Raw genomic sequence first — 17,751 nt, 5'->3', positions numbered from 1 at the left:
ATAGTTTTGTGTTTAGTTTGTTTTCCTTTTTCTTTAAGGTGCAAAGTTCTTTAAGGTATAAATTTAGTTTGTTGATTCAAAATCTTTTTTAAATGTGTTTACAGCTACAAATTTCCTTCTTAGCACTGCTTTCATTGTAACCTCTAAGTTTTAATATGTTGAGTTTTCCTTTTCATTTGTCTCAAGATATTTTCCAATTTCCCTTGCAATATTTTCTTTGACTTATTAGTTATTTAAGAATGTTACTTGATTTCCAGTTTTCCATCTATTGATTTCTATTTTCATTCCACTGTGATCAGAAATGATACTTTGTATGATTTCTTTAAAGTTTATTAAGATTTTCTTTGTGACCTAACATAGTCTATCCGGAATAATATTCCATGAGCACTTGAAAAAAACAGGTATTCTCCTGCTGTTGGATGGAGTGTTCTGTATATGTCTGATAGGTCCAATTAGTCTATAGTGTTTTTCATATCCTCAATTTACTTACTGATCTTCTGTCTGGTTATTCTATCAATTAATGAGAATGGGACATTGAAAGCTCTTACTAGTATTGGAATACTGTTTATTTATCTGCTCAATTCTATCAATGTCTACTTCATATATTTAGGAGCAGTCATGTTTGGCCTATATGTGTTTATATTATCTTGGTGACAGTTTTATCATGATATAAATTATTCTTTGCCTCTTGTAATAGTTTTAGAATTAAAACTATTTTATCTGATATTAGTATAGCCACTTCTCTTCTCTTTTGGTTAATATTTGCACAGAATATCTTTTACCATCCTTTCACTTTCAACTTATATACATCTTTTTTCCTAAAACCATGAACATCTTGGTGTTTATTTTAGATAAAAAGAAAGACTTTACTTTTTGTTAAACTGGCTTCATAATGTATATTCAGCTTTGCATCCTGATATTTTCACTTAACATACAATGTAAAGCATTTTCCTGTGTCATTAAATATTCTTCTAAAACAATTTTTGTAACTGTATGGCAGCCCTTGTCTAGATGTACCATCATTTAACCAGCCCCCTCATAGTGAACATTTATGTTGTTTCCAGTTTTTTGTCTTTCTGACTAACAAGGACCTACTTTATAGCATAGGGAACCCTGCTCAATATTCTGTAACAACCTAAATGGGAAAAGAATTTGAAAAAGAATAGATACATGTATATGTATAACTGAATTACTTTGCTGTACCCCTGAAACTAACAGTACATTGTTAATCAACTATGCTCCGATATAAAATTAAAATTAAAAAAAAGAATTTATCCCAAGGAGATAATCAGGTACACCCAGATATTTACATACAAATACATTCATTATGGTTTCAGTCAGAAAGATAACCTATATACGTCTTTATATTTAAAGTGAATCTCTTGTAGACAGCATATTTTTGGATCATGTTTTTTAAATCCATTCTACCCATATATGTCGTTTGATTGTGGAGATTGGTCCATTTACATTTAAAACAATTACTGATAGGGAAGAACTTCTGTTGCCATTTTGTTAATTGTTTTCTGTGTGTCTCATAGTTTTTTGTCCCTCATTTTCTCCATGATTGCCTTCCTTTATGTTTAGTTGATTACTTTTGTAGTGACACATTTTGATTCCCTTCTAATTTCCTTTTTTTTGTGTATTCTGTACATATGCTCTGTGGTTATCATTAAGATTACATAAAACATCCAAAGTTTAACAATCTATTTTAAACCAATACCAACTTAACTTCAATTGCAGAGTCCTCATACCATGCAGTGGTCCCATAGGGAAATCCTCTCATTAATTAAAAGACTTGCTCATCTGGTGATCAGATATAAGAACTGGCCATTCAGTGATCCAAGCACCCATCGTGGTTTTAGACTGCTGGAGGGAGAAACGGATACATGTAACAGAGCTGAAATGACTCTAGGTTGACACTCAGAGGAGTTAAACTCACAAGCAGCACATGGGACCACTAAACAATTTCATTAGTAAATTTTATTCTCAACAAATTCAACTTTAAAATGGGAAACAGAGCCTCTCAAGCAGAGAAATGAGGGGCATCAGAAAGCCAGCTTCCAACTAACACCCCAACCAGGTTTATGTAAGTACAAAACTTAATTACAAGTACTTACTTAATTTGGAATTAAAGGAAATCATGCCCTGAAAATGGCCAACATGGGGGTCATTTATCGCATACACAGTTAAGTTTGAGAAAGCCAGCTTGATAAAACAAACATCTTTATAGAATTCTGACCCTAATGGAACAAATCCTTCTAGGAGAACTTGCTTTTCTCTCCCTGTGCCTTGAGATGTAAATGTTCTATCAGGGCTCTCAGGAGCACTATCTTATCTAGACCATCTCTAATTCCTGAGCCTGAGGGAAGAAAAGCGGTGGTGGGGGGGAAAGACTTTTAGGATTTAATTTAAAAATTGATTCCTACTGTAAACTAGTGAGTTTTATATTGTAATACTTGATTCATGACTAAGTTTTAAAATGAAGCTGAGATCTCTGGTTTTGCCTGTCTATATGTCTATGTGTGCGTAAGTATATCTTTACTTATGGATGGTATTATCAAAATTAATTTGTAAATGAGCTCTATTTAATTGGTTTAGAGGAAATTAAGTGCTTATATAAACTCTCAGAAATATAAAAGAAACCAACCCAAATAAATTTCAGGTTCACATGAACGAGGAAAAACTCAGTATTAAGTTAATATTTGATATTAAAGCTAGTTTAAGTTAGTTGGTTTAATTAATACAGATTTGTCTTTAGAGTCATCAATATTAAGTATAATACTTTACTTGTACCTCGGTTTACTAGACATCAAATAAGATCTTATTATATCTGTTGCAAATTTGTCAGCAAGAAAAATAACTTGGTATGACGAAATTTTTATAAATAAATGTAAATGAAAGCACTTTTAGGTAAACGTTTTAGGAATAATTATGTTTTTTGTTTTTGTTTTTCCTGTTCACATAATTTTATTTAGTCTTCACAATAACCCTATGAGGTACGTAGAGTTACCCGAATCTACCCATGGTGAACTGAGGGTCAGAATTCAGGGTTGGCTAGCTATAAGTCTTTATTTGGGGGGGGGTGTTTAACATCTTTATTGGGGTATAATTGCTTTACAATGATGTGTTAGTTTCTGCTTTATAACAAAGTGAATCTGTGATACATATGTGCCCATATCTCTTCCCTCTTGCGTCTCCCTCCCTCCCATCCTCCCTATCCCACCCCTCCAGGCCGTCACAAAGCACCGAGCTGATATCCCTGTGCTATGCGGCTGTTTCCCACTAGCTATCTACCTTACGTTTGGTAGTGTATATATGTCCATGCCTCTCTCTCGCTTTGTCACAGCTCACCCTTCCCCCTCCCCATATCCTCAAGTCCGTTCTCCAGTAGGTCTGTGTCTTTATTCCTGTCTTACCCCTAGGATCTTCATGACATTTTTTTTCCTTAAATTCCATATATATGTGTTAGCATACAGTATTTGTCCTTCTCTTTCTGACTTACTTCACTCTGTATGACAGATTCTAGGTCTATCCACCTCATTACAAATAGCTCAATTTCGTTTCTTTTTATGGCTGAGTAATATTCCATTGTATATACGTGCCACATCTTCTTTATCCATTCATCCGATAATGGGCGCTTAGGTTGTTTCCATCTCCAGGCTATTGTAAATAGAGCTGCATGAACATTTTGGTACATGACTCTTTTTGAATTTTGGTTTTCTCAGGGTATATGCCCAGTAGTGGGATTGCTGGGTCATATGGTAGTTCTATTTCTCGTTTTTTAAGGAACATCCATACTGTTCTCCATAGTGGCTGAACCAATTCACATTCCCACCAGCAGTGCCAGAGTGTTCCCTTTTCTCCACACCCTCTCCAGCATTTATGGTTTCTAGATTTTCTGATGATGGCCATTCTGACTGGTGTGAGATTATATCTCATTGTAGCTTTGATTTGCATTTATCTAATGATTAATGACGTTGAGCATTCTGTCATGTGTTTGTTGGCAGTCTGTATATCTTCTTTGGAGACATAACTATTTAGGTTTTCTGCCCATTTTTGGATTGGGTTGTTTCTTTTTTTGTTATTGAGCTGCATGAGCTGCTTGTAAATTTTGGAAATTAATCCTTTGTCACTTGCTTCATTTGCAAATATTTTCTCCCATTCTGAGGGTTGTCTTTTGGTCTTGTTTATGGTTTCCTTTGCTGTGCAAAAGCGTTGAAGTTTCATTAGGTCCCATTTGTTTATTTTTGTTTTTATTTCCATTTCTCTAGGAGGTGGGTCAAAAAGGATCTTGCTGTGATTTATGTCATAGAGTGTTCTGCCTAGGTTTTCCTCTAAGAGTTTGATAGTTTCTGGCCTTACATTTAGGTCTTTAATCCATTTTGAACTTATTTTTGTGTATGGTGTAAGGGAGTGATCTAATCTCATACTTTTACATGTACCTGTCCAGTTTTCCCAGCACCACTTATTGAAGAGGCTGTCCTTTCTCCACTGTACATTCCTACCTCCTTTATCAAAGATAAGGTGACCATATGTGCGTGGGTTTATCTCTGGGCTTTCTATCCTGTTCCATTGATCTATCTTTCTGTTTTTGTGCCAGTACCATACTGTCTTGATTACTGTAGCTTTGTAGTATAGTCTGAAGTCAGGGAGCCTGCTTCCTTCAGCTCCACTTTTCGTTCTCAAGATTGCTTTGGCTATTCGGGGTCTTTGTGTTTCCATACAAATTGTGAAATTTTTTGTTCTAGTTCTGTGAAAAATGCCAGTGGTAGTTTGATAGGGATTGCATTGAATCTATAGATTGCTTTAGGTAGTAGAGTCATTTTCAGAATGTTGATTCTTCCAATCCAAGAACATGGTATATCTCTCCATCTATTTGTATCATCTTTAATTTCTTTCATCAGTGTCTTATAATTTTCTGCATACAGGTCTTTTGTCTCCTTGGGTAGGTTTATTTCTAGATATTTTATTCTTTTTGTTGTAATGGTAAATGGGAGTGTTTTCTTGATTTCACTTTCAGATTTTTCATCATTAGTATATAGGAATGTCAGACATTTCTGTGCATTAATTTTGTATCCTGCTACTTTACGAAATTCATTGATTAGCTCTAGTAGTTTTCTGGTAGCATCTTTAGGATTCTCTACGTACAGTATCATGTCATCTCCAAACAGTGACAGCTTTGCTTCTTCTTTTCTGATTTGGATTCCTTTTATTTCCTTTTCTTCTCTGATTGCTGTGGCTAAAACTTCCAAAACTATGTTGAATAAGAGTGGTGAGAGTGGGCAACCTTGTCTTGTTCCTGATCTTAGTGCAAATGCTTTCAGTTTTTCACCATTGAGGATGATGTTGGCTGTGGGCTTGTCACATATGACCTTTATTATGTTGAGGAAAGTTCCCTCTATGCATACTTTCTGCAGGGTTTTTACCATAAATGGGTGTTGAATTTTGTTGAAAGCTTTCTCTGCATCTATTGAGATGATCATATGGTTTTTCTCCTTCAATTTGTTAATATGGTTTATCACATTGATAGATTTGTGTATACTGAAGAATCCTTGCATTCCTGGAATACATGCCACTTAATCATGGTGTATGATCCTTTTAATGTGTTGTTGGATTCTGTTTGCTAGTATTTTGTTGAGGATTTTTGCATCTATGTTCATCAGTGATATTGGCCTGTAGTTTTCTTTCTTTGTGACATCCTTGTCTGGTTTTGGCATCAAGATGAAGGTGGCCTCGTAGAAGGAATTTGGGAGTGTTCCTCCCTCTGCTATATTTTGGAAGAGTTTGAGAAGCATAGGTGTTAGCTCTTCTCTAAATGTTTGATAGAATTCGCCTGTGAATCCATCTGGTCCTGGGCTTTTGTTTGTTGGAAGATTTTTAATCAGTTTCAAAATCAGTGCTTGTGATTGGTCTGTCCATATTTTCTATTTCTTCCTGACTCAGTGTTGGCAGGTTGTGCATTTCTAAGAATTTGTCCATTTCTTCCAGGTTGTCCATTTTATTTGCATAGAGTTGCTTGTAGTAATCTCTCATGATCTTTTTTATTTCTGCAGTGTCAGTTGTTACTTTGCCTTTTTCATTTCTAATTCTATTGATTTGAGTCTTCTCCCTTTTTTTCTTGATGAGTCTGGCTAGTGGTTTATCTATTTTGTTTATCTTCTCAAAGAACCAGCTTTTAGTTTTATTGATCTTTGCTATTGTTTCCTTCATTTCTTTTTCATTTATTTCTGATTTGATTTTTATGATTTCTTTCCTTCTGCTAACTTTGGGGGTTTTTTGTTCTTCTTCCTCTAATTGCTTGAGGTGCAAGGTTAGGTTGTGTATTCAAGATGTTTCCTGTTTCTTAAGGTGGGCTTGTATTGCCATAAACTTCCCTCTTAGAACTGCTTTTGCTGCATCCCATAGGTTTTGGGTCGTTGTGTCTCCATTGTCATTTGTTTCTAGGTATTTTTTGATTTCCTCTTTGATTTCTTCAGTGATCACTTCGTTATTAAGTAGTGTATTGTTTAGCCTCCGTGTGTCTGTATTTTTTACAGATCTTTTCCTGTAATTGATATCTAGTCTCATGGCGTTGTGGTCAGAAAAGATACTTGACACAATTTCAATTTTCTTAAATTTACCAAGGCTTGATTTGTGACCCAATATATGATCTATCCTGGAGAATGTTCCATGAACACTTGAGAAAAATGTGTATTCTGTTGTTTTTGGATGGAGTGTCCTATAAATATCAATTAAGTCCATCTTGTTTAATGTATCATTTAAAGCTTGTGTTTCCTTATTTATTTTCATTTTGGATGATCTGTCCATTGGTGAAAGTGGGGTGTTAAAGTCCCCTACTATGAATGTGTTACTGTTGATTTCCACTTTTATGGCTGTTAGTATTTGCCTTATGAATTGAGGTGCTCCTATGTTGGGTGCATAAATATTTACAATTACTATATCTTCTTCTTGGATCGATCCCTTGCTCATTATGTAGTGTCCTTCTTTGTCTCTTCTAATAGTCTTTATTTTAAAGTCTATTTTGTCTGATATGAGTATTGCTAGTCCAGCTTTCTTTTGGTTTCCATTTGCATGGAATATCTTTTTCCATCCCCTTACTTTCAGCCTCTATGTGTCTCTAGGTCTGAAGTGGGTCTCTTGTAGACAGCATATATATGGGTCTTGTTTTTGTATCCATTCAGCCAATCTGTGTCTTTTGGTGGGAGCATTTAGTCCATTTACATTTAAGGTAATTATCGATATGTATGTTCCTATTCCCATTTTCTAAATTGTTTTGGGTTTGTTATTATAGGTCTTTTCCTTCTCTTGTGTTTCTTGCCTAGAGAAGTTCCTTTATCATTTGTTGTAAAGCTGGTTTGGTGGTGCTGAACTCTCTCAGCTTTTGCTTGTCTGTAAAGGTTTTAATTTCTCCATCGAATCTGAATGAGATCCTTGCTGGGTAGAGTAATCTTGGTTGCAGGTTTTTCTCCTTCATCACTTTCAGTATGTCCTGCCACTCCCTTCTGGCTTGCAGAGTTTCTGCTGAGAGATCAGCTGTTAACCTTATGGGGATTCCCTTGTGTGTTATTTGTTGTTTTTCCCTTGCTGCTTTTAATATGCTTTCTTTGCATTTAATTTTTGACAGTTTGATTAATATGTGTCTTGGCGTATTTCTCCTTGGATTTATCCTGTATGGGACACTCTGTGATTCCTGGACTTGATTAACTATTTCCTTTCCCATATTAGGGAAGTTTTCAACTATAATCTCTTCAAATATTTTCTCAGTCCCTTTCTTTTTCTCTTCTTCTTCTGGAACCCCTAGAACTCGAATGTTGGGGCGTTTAATGTTGTCCCAGAGGTCTCTGAGACTGTCCTCAGTTCTTTTCATTCTTTTTTCTTTACTCTGCTCTGCAGTAGTTATTTCTACTATTTTATATTCCAGGTCACTTATCCATTCTTCTGCCTCAGTTATTCTGCAATTGATCCCATCTAGAGTATTTTTCATTTCATTTATTGTGTTGTTCATCATTGTTTGTTTCACCTTTAGTTCTTCTAGGTCCTTGTTAATGGTTTCTTGCATTTTGTCCGTTCTATTTCCAAGATTTTGGATCATCTTTACTATCATTATTCTGAATTGTTTTTCAGGTAGACTGCCTATTTCCTCTTCATTTGCTAGGTCTGGTGGGTTTTTTATCTTGCTCCTTCATCTGCAGTGTGTTTTTCTGTCTTCTCATTTTGCTTATCTTACTGTGTTTGGGGTCTCCTTTTTGCAGGCTGCAGGCTTGTATTTCCCACTGTTTTTGCTCTCTGTCCCCAGTGGCTAAGGTTGGTTCAGTGGGTTGTGTAGGCTTCCTGGTGGAGGGGACTAGTGCCTGTGTTCTGGTGGATGAGGCTGGATCTTGTCTCTCTAGTGGGCAGCTCCACATCTTGTGGTGTGTTGTGGGGTGTCTGTGGCCTTATTATGATTTTAGGCAGCCTCTCTGCTAATGGGTGGGGTTGTGCTCCTTTTTTGCTAGTTGTTTGGCATAGGGTGTCCAGCACTGTAGCTTGCTGGTCGTTGAGTGAAGTTGGGTGCTGGTGTTGAGATGGAGATCTCTGGGAGATTTTCGCTGTTTGATATTATGTGGATCTGGGAGTTCTGTTGTTGACCAGTGTTCTGAATTAGGCTCTCCCACCTCAGAGGCACCGCACTGACTCCTGGGTGCAGCACCAATAGCCTTTCATCCACACGGCTCAGAATAAAAGGGAGAAAAAGTAGAGAGAAAGAATTAGTAGAAGTAGGAAGAAAGAAAGAAAGAAAGAAAGAAAGAAAGAAAGAAAGAGGAGGGAAGGAAGGAAGGAAGGAAGGAAGAAAGAAAGAAGAAAAAAGGAAAGGAGGAAAGAAGGAAAGAAAGGAGGCAGGGAGGGAGGGAGGAAGAAAGGAAGGAAAGAAGGAGGGAAGGAAGGAAAAAAGAAAGAAAGAAAGAAGATACAGTAAATTAAAATAAAATATAATAAAGCTATTAAATTAAAAAAATAATTATTTAGGAAAAAAAGGGACGGATAGAACCTTAGGACAAATGGTGGAAGTAAAGATATACAGACAAAATCTTACACAGAAGCATACACATACACCCTCACAAAAAGAGGTAAAGGGGAAAAAATCATAAATCTTGCTCTCAAATTCCACCTCCTGAATTTGGGATGATTCGTTGTCTAAAGGAGGGAAGGAAGGAAAGAAAGAAAGAAAGAACGAAACAAAGGAAGGAAGGAAGAAAGAAGGTAAAGTATAATAAAGTTATTAAAATTAATTATTAAAAAAATTAAAAAACAAAACAAAACAAAAAAACGGATGGATAGAACCCTAGGACAAATGGTGGAAGCAAAGGTATACAGACAAAATCTCACAGAGAAGCATACAAATACACACTCACCAAAAGAGGAAAAGGGGAAAAAATCATAAATCTTGCTCTGGAAGTGCACCTCCTCAATTTGGGATGATTCATTGTCTATTCACATATTCCACAGATGCAGGATACATCAAGTTGATTGTGGAGCTTTAATCCGCTGCTTCTGAGGCTGCTGGGAGAGAGTTCCCTTTCTCTTCTTTGTTCTCACACCTCCCAGGGGCTCAGCTTTGGATTTGGCCCCGCCTCTGCGTGTAGGTCGCTGGAGGGCGTCTGTTTTTTGCTCAGACAGGACAGGGTTAAAGGATCCACTGATTCGGGGTCTCTGGCTCACTCAGGCCAGGGGGGAGGGAGGGGCGCAGAGTGCGGGGCAAGCCTGTGGCGGCAGAGGCTGGCGTGATGTTGCACCTGCCTGAGGCCCACCATGCGTTCTTCCGGGGAAGTTGTCCCTGGATCCCGGGAACCTGGCAGTGGCGGGCTGCACAGTCTCCTCGGAAGAGGGGTGTGGATAGTGACCTGTGCTCGCACACAGGCCCCTTGGTGGTGGCAGCAGCAGCCTTAGCGTCTCCCGCCCGTCTCTGGGGTTCGCGCTTTTAGCCGCGGCTTGAGCCCGTCTCTGGGGTCTGCGTTTTTAGCCGCGGCTCGCACCCGTCTCTGGAGTTCCTATAAGCAGCGCTCTTAAACCCTACTCCTCGCGCACCAGGAAACAAAGAGGGAAGAAAAAGTCTCTTGCCTCTTCGGCAGCTCCAGACCTTTTCCCGGACTCCTTCCTGGCTAGCTGTGGTGCACTAACCCCTTCAGGCTGTGTGCACGCAGCCAACCCCAGTCCTCTCCCTGTGCTCTGACCAAAGCCCGAGCCTCAGCTCGCAGCCCCACGCGCCCCGGCGGGTTAGCAGACAAGCCTCTCAAGCTGGTGAGTGCCGGTCGGCACCAATCCTCTGTGCGGGAATCTCCCTGCTTTGCACTCCGCACCCCTGTTGCTGTGCTCTCCTCCGCAGCTCGGAAGCTCCCCCCTCTGCCACCTGCAGTCTCCGCCTGCGAAGGGGCTTCCTAGTGTGTGGAAACCTTTCCTCCTTCACAGCTCCCTCCCACTGGTGCAGGTGCCGTCCCTATTCTTTTGTCTCTGTTTTTTCTTTTTTTCTTTTGCCCTACCCAGGTACATGGGGAGTTTCTTGCCTTTTGGGAGGTCTGAGGTCTTCTGCCAGCATTCAGTAGGTGTTCTATAGGAGTTGCTCCACGTGTAAATGTATTTCTGGTGTATCTGTGGAGAGGAAGGTGATCTCCGCGTCTTACTGTTCCGCCATCTTCCCCTCTGCCCCAGGAATAATTATGTTTTAAGAATATCTACTTTAAAATAGTCTCTCCATACTTTGGTAACTTGAAACTTTAGAGTTTTGCTAAATTAAGTTAAATGGTGAGATTTTATTGAATAACTAAAAGCCATTCCCAAATAAAGTAATATACTGAAACATTAATTACTGAATATTGGCTTCCTTTTACGCAGAAACTGAATGTATTTAAGACTATTAATAAATATGTTTGGTGCCACGCTAGGACATTTTCTATAAGAAAGCACATAATTTTAGAAATTATTATTGGTATTTATAAGTTTGCCAATCTACAGAATGCTAATGTAAAAGACAGTTCACAACTGCTTACTTCTTACTTTTTACTAGAAATTAAGGTTTTTAAGAATTGAGAATTCTAATTTAAATCTGTAATTAAAGCTACTAGAAATAATAAGGGAAACATTTCAGTATACAAGGAAAGTACGATGTGTGTTTTCAGTATAAGAAAGTATGAGGGGCTTCCCTGGTGGTGCAGTGTTTAAGAATCCACCTGTAAATGCAGGGGACACAGGATCGAGCCTTGGTCCAGGAAGATCTCACATGCTGCGGAGTAACTAAGCCCACGCGCCACAACTACGGAGCCTACACTCTAGACCCTGCGAGCCACAACTGCTGAAGCCCACATGCCACAACTACTGAAGCCCACACGCCTAGAGACCATGCTCTGCAACAAGAGAAGCAATCACAATGAGAAGCCCGCATACCAAAATGAAGGGTAGCCCCTGCTCGCCACAACTAGAGAAAGCTCGCACGCAGCAATAAATACCCAACATAGCCAAAAATAAATAAATAAACAAACAAATAAATAAAATAAATCTAAAAAAAAGAAGGTATGAGGTATGAAATTGCTTTTTTTTTTTTTTTTTTTTTGCGGTACGTGGGCCTCTCACTGTTGTGGCCTCTCCCGTTGTGGAGCACAGGCTCTGGATGCGCAGGCTCAGCAGCCATGGCTCACAGGTCCAGCTGCTCCGCGGCATGTGAGATCCTCCTGGACCGGGGCACGAACCCATGTCCCCTGCATCGGCAGGCGGACTCTCAACCACTGCGCCATCTGGGAAACCCCTGAAACTGCATTTTGTTAAGGGAAAGAAAGCAATTTTGTCTCAATGCTGGTTATTTCTAAATAAGAAAGAAAATAAGGGTCAAATTAATATGGACATAGAAATTTGTAGAAGGTTCCTGGGAAAGAAAAAAAATATAATGGTATTCTATGTGTGGTCAGAACTGACTAAGATTAGAATAAATTTAATTGAGTTCTAATATTAAAGGTAAAGTGGTTCAAACCTGAATTTGGTTTCTGTCTCTGTTAAGAAGGCACAGTTTTCTTTAACTATTGATCTGCTTTTGATAACAGATTGTAAAGTTTCTTTACCTTTAACTGGTAACCTGCTACAACTTTCTGTATTTGCCTTTGAAATATTTTATTGTCACTTTTGTTAAGTGAATAAGTATTGTTTCACAGTGACATATGATCCTATTTGATCACGTGTTTGAAAGCCTTTTGATATTTTTTGACAAACTTCCAACTCAAATTCCAATGAAGTTCCTTGGACCTCTTACTAACTTTGGAAGGGCTTCAAAGGGCCCATGAAACATCCCAAAGAGAGATATTAAACTAATTAGGTTCATTTAATATGTTGAATTACATGGGAAGCACTGTCAAATGAGTAAGAAACCTTTCGATGTTATATGGTATGGGTAAATGTTATTTTAAATATTCTAGAAATTATATGGAATTTCTGAAAATTAAATATGACCTGATAAAATGTTATTGGTCATAATCTAGTTATTATTTTAAAATGTTGTATGTCACAACAGTAACTGAGTTTCTTTGTCAATTGCATTGTAATCAGTTCTTTAACCATGCCGTCTTAAGTCTTTTGTCATTCATAGACAGTTTTAGGTTTACTTTGATGTCTTTGCAAAAATACTTCATCTTCAGGAAGATTCATAGAAAGGACTTTTTGACAAGTACAGGTTTCTGATAACTTTCAGATCATACCGCTGAACTGGATAAAACATTAAGGAATGGAAACCCTGATGGCTTTATAAAACTGTTAACAAGACATCAAGGATTAGTTACATAAGACTGAATTATGAATATTGTTATAATTTTTATGGTTTCTGTCTAAAATGTTAGTGGCTTTTAATCTGTGTTTTCCAGATATTAAGAAACACTTCCCCTCAAGCTAATTATGACTTAGAGCAGTTTGGTAAATTATTCTTTTGTAAGCAGAATTTAAAAATTTATCTTTTCTCTCTACCTGATCCCTCCATAGATAGGAAACTCTTAGGTTCCCAGCTGCCTTATCAGGTAAGTAAAGCAGTACACCTCCTGACAGTTGCAAGAATCTCAAGATATTTTGGGAATCTCAGGAAGAGAGGAATTCGCCCAAATCTATAGATATTGCAGGCAGAATCTGATGGAAAGCCAGTTTTAAAAGAGCCTGTATGATCAACTACACTTATGTAAGTAGTCAGGCCAAGTGTATTGAAACCAGAATTATTTGCAAACAAATTTGTCTTAATTTGGATATATTTGGTGGAAATGCGGGTAAATTTAGAGAGAAAAAATTTGTTTCAGCAGTATACCTTTGTGGATATTAAATTCTAATGTTGTTTGTCTAAGACTCACTTCCTTATTACTCACTCATTATTCCTCATTACTATGTTACATTATTGTAAAATTTAATTGAATTATTAAAAGGACATTCTAAGCTTGTTTCTTTTTTCTATTTATACATTTTTAATTGAAGTACAGTTGATTTACAATGTTTCAGGTATACAGCAAAGTGATTCAGTTTTTTATATATATATAATATATACATTATATATATATATTATTTTTCAGATTCTTTTCCATTATAGGTTATTACAAAATATTGACTATAGTTCCCTATGCTATACAGTAGGTCCTTGTTGTTTATCTATTTTATATATAGCAGTGTGTATCTATTAATCCCAAATTCCTAATTTATCCCTAACCCCCTGCCCCATTGGTAACCGTAAGTTTGTTTTCTATGTCTGCGAGTCGATTTCTGTTTTATAAGTAAGTTCATTTGTATCATTTTTTTAGATTCCACATATAAGTGATATCATATGATATTTGTCTTTCTCTGTCTGACTCACTTCACTTAGTATGATTATCTCTAGGTCCATCCATGTTGCTGCAAATGGCATTATTTCATTCTTTTTTATGTCTGAGTCTATTCCATTGTGTGTGTGTATACACACACACACACACACACACACACACACACACACACACCCCACATCTTCTTTATCCATTCATCTGCCTAGACATTTAGGTTGCTTCCATATTTTGGCTACTGCAAATAGTCTAAGCTTGTTTCTGAAGCTTAGACTATCTTTGGATGGAGATCAGCTGCTCCATGACCTGCAACCAGGAGGTTATGCATACTGGAAAAGACATCATTTAAAGGACTAACTCCAACCTAGATTGAAAGAACCTTATCAAGTGCTCTTAACTAGCTCATGTACAGCAAAATTGAAGGGAATTAACTCTTGGATTCATATTTTCCACTTAGAAAATGTCCTTGCACTGGACTGGTCTATAGAGAAGGCTGTTGACCTCAAACTCACCTTAAAACAACACTCAAACAGAGGAGAAACTAAGAGACCAAAGTGAGAAGAAGATGACATCTGAAGTAGCCAGCTGACCCAAGATGCCAGACCAGGCCTGTATACCAATTACTTTGATAACTGCTCACACTTTTGCTTATGAACCAAATGTATTTCTTTCTTGGGTTCAATCATATGTAAGTTTCAAAAAAGAAAAAGAAACCAATCCAATTGTTGGGTTTATGTTCAATTACCTACATTCAGTACTTCTGGGTTACTTTGGTGGACTTCTCCTTTCCAAGGCTCTAATTGGATGGCCCTTAGGAAATGTATTCTAGAAGAAAGAAGTTACAGTTTTGTTCAGGCTACTATTGATATTACTAGATGGAAGCCCCTCACTTGGACAATCAATCTACTTGCTCTGACCATAATAATAAATATGAATTTTCTTTTAAAGTCACTTAAGCTCAATCAGAGCAAAGAGCTAAATTTCAGTCAAAGAATATAAGCTCCCTGTTATGGGATTGATTTATATGTTTAACACCAGACCACAGTCGTTTGAGTTTAAAGATCTCCCTTGTGTTGGGAACAATTAAACCATACTAAGGATAATCAGCCTAATAACACTAGGAAATTGGGCTAGGTGCCTTATGAACAATGCCAATATATCATTTCCCTTAAAGACAAGGATTGGTACAGAACAGACTAAATCAGATGACCTGGGGATATACTGGGATGCACCTAATGGAAGTTCTTGGCTTAAATTCTTACTTATGACCTTACTAATGCTACTATCTATATTACTTGTATTCTGCCCATTTTACAAGATGGTTGCTTCTTATATTACCAAATGTATGACTGTGCCTCTGATAAAATGATGACTAGGTGACTTGAAACGGTTGACCAAATACATAGTTCTATAAGATCAATTGATTGTAATAGTGTAACTCTAGATATGGGAGGAAGCAATAAGAGGGAATCATTTCTTGGACCATAGCAGACTAGTAAGTCAGATGGTCCAAAGACTTTTGGCTACTGTTAATGGGGCCTAGTCCAGTAATACCACATTGAATGGTCCATCTATGAAATCTTAGCCTGACCTAGGAATGAACATTCCTAGTACTGTGGGACAAAATGGTCATGAAATGCCTCCCAAAACATGGTCAATTTTATGACCATGGAGCGGGGGAGGGAGCGTTGGGGGGGCCCTGACTACAAAAATATGGCAATTGCCACCTGGTTCTATAAGAATGAAGTAACTTAGCCACTGAAGTTACAGACCTTTAACACACCCTGAAAGGAGATCAGGGCAGAGATCACGAATGAGGTACTCTGTGCTCTGGGAAAACTGGCAGAACAGGCCTTCAAATCCATCAGATAATTAAATATTTTCAGAAGAAAATTTTATGAACCCAATTTTTTGCATCTTCTCATACCTAGAAAAGCACTTAAAATCATTAACAGAGACATTTGGTCCTCGTGAGTAGCAGCAACCTTCCCATGACTAGCAACAACCTTCTACTGAGATGTGTGCTTGATTGCACATACTCCCTTCACCAAAACTATGTATATATACACTGACCTCTCCCCTGACCTCTTTGGAGCAGTTCCTCAGAGCTATCTGAGAGGCTGTCTCCCAGGCTACAGTCCTCAGTAAGTCCCCAAATAAAACTGAACTGACAGTTATCATGTTGTGAACTGTTTTTCAGTCAACAATTCATGCCCACTAATATGAGTAGAATCAAAATTTCATATGATAACAAATGGTGAGGATGTGGCAAATTCAGAACTCTCATACAGTGTTGGTAGGTATGTAAAAGGGTCAACACTGTGGAAAACATTTTGGCAGTTCCTCAAATGATTCATCATATTATTGCCATGAAGTATGAAAACATTATGCTAAATCAAGAAGTGAGCCCCAAAAGAACACATATTATATATTGTTTCATTTATATGAAATGTTCAGAATGGGGAAATCTACAGAGATAGAAAGTACGTTTGCTTTGTATGGTTGCTTTGACCTGGAGAGGATGGGAGGATAGGAGAGTGATAGTTAAAGAGTACTTTCTGAATTTTTTTTTGAGGTGATGAAAATGTTCTAAAATTGACTGTGGTGATGGTTGTACATATCTGTGAATAAAGTAAACATCATTGAAGTGTACACTTTAAATGGATATTGTATGATATGTGGATTATAGCTCCATGATGCTGTTATTAAAAGACATAAATAGAGTCTTAGCCCGATTTGGTTATTAATTGAATATGAGAGACAATGAAGAAGGATTCAAGGATGATGGCCTGGTTCTGAGTTGACCAATGGGTGGATACTAAGGCAGAAAACAAAGGGAAAAGAAGCAGGTCTAAGGTGAGAATAAATGACTAGAGTTAGTGAGACAGCATATATAGACACTTTTAACCTTTTTTAGGGGCAAAGAACCACAGCCTCTTTTGAGAATCTTCTAAAAATTATAGCCTTTCTTCCCACAAAAATGTGAATATAAAATCACCCCCCATACAGATAATTTTGAATAACATTTAAGGTGTTCCACAGACTTCCATGTTTGCATGCCTAATATAAGGTTACTCAGAATTGTCAGCAGAGAATGTTCCTTGGACCCTAGCATAAGTGAGGGAGTATCAGGGTGGGTATGGACTGGAAGATAGTGACCCTGCAGCAAGGCTGGGTTCTTCCTGAGTGCACTGGAGGTGAGGAGGTAAGGGTGAGGATCTCAACTCTCTGCACTTCCCAAGCCAGGTGAGAGATAGCAGAAAGGTCCCAAAGAGGTTTCCACTTGGACAAGGTGAAAAAAAGGAGAGAGCAGGCAGACCTGGGAGGCTCTCTCTGAAGGAATTACTTTTCTACAATTATTGTAGTCCCCCACCACAGAGGTGTAGAAGAGCCCCATCTGGTTTTGAGTATGAGAACAAACCCCTCATCTATGTGGGAGATAAGTCACTAGGTAGGATTTTGGGGAAGAAATGGAGGGAAGGAACCAAAGGAATTTACTCAGGTCAAGACCTTGGTCACCTGTCCATCTATATTTTTGGACTAAGAAACAATCAGGAGCCTGGATGTAGGAAATGGGAGGCTCTGGAATGTGGCAGCAGGAAGACCAGCCCCTTCCCAACCTCTTGATAGGGCAGTGGTGATCCAATTATCTCTGCATCCCTCAACCTGCATCAGCCTCATAGCTCTTCCCTTTGCTTAGGTCTTCAAAACCAACTTTAATAACAGCTGTTAAATTTAAGCAGATGACTTCAGTTGCCAGCAAATGCTTTTCCATATTTAATGAATGTTTATTATAGTAGAATAAAATGTAAATGTTTATTAATAAAACTTGAAATCTGTCCCAGAAGGAATATAAAGGCAGATTATTTACATAAAATAGCCAAGATTTGACAATCAGACTTCTCCGTGAATATTAACTTCACAGATAATTTTCAAAACATCGCGA

The 17,751-nt window shown here is 37.8% G+C and overlaps 2 protein-coding genes across 2 annotated transcripts in view; both read right to left on the bottom strand.

The window, feature by feature from the left end:
• LOC111170887 (nuclear RNA export factor 3) overlaps window positions 1-17,751 on the bottom strand; it is a 283,690-nt gene that overhangs the window by 212,194 nt on the left and 53,745 nt on the right. The gene's annotated exons all lie outside the window — the stretch shown is intronic.
• The window catches only part of LOC149744227 (AFG1-like ATPase), a 48,247-nt gene that overhangs the window by 29,277 nt on the left and 1,219 nt on the right, over window positions 1-17,751 (bottom strand).

Source organism: Delphinapterus leucas, chromosome X (assembly GCF_059928025.1).
Source record: "Delphinapterus leucas isolate spDelLeu-1000000601 "Yukka" chromosome X, BTC_Dleu_Yukka2, whole genome shotgun sequence".
NCBI classification, from domain to species: domain Eukaryota; kingdom Metazoa; phylum Chordata; class Mammalia; order Artiodactyla; family Monodontidae; genus Delphinapterus; species Delphinapterus leucas.
Note: the sequence above shows the minus strand (reverse complement) of the source record. Positions and strands in the feature narration are given on the sequence as shown.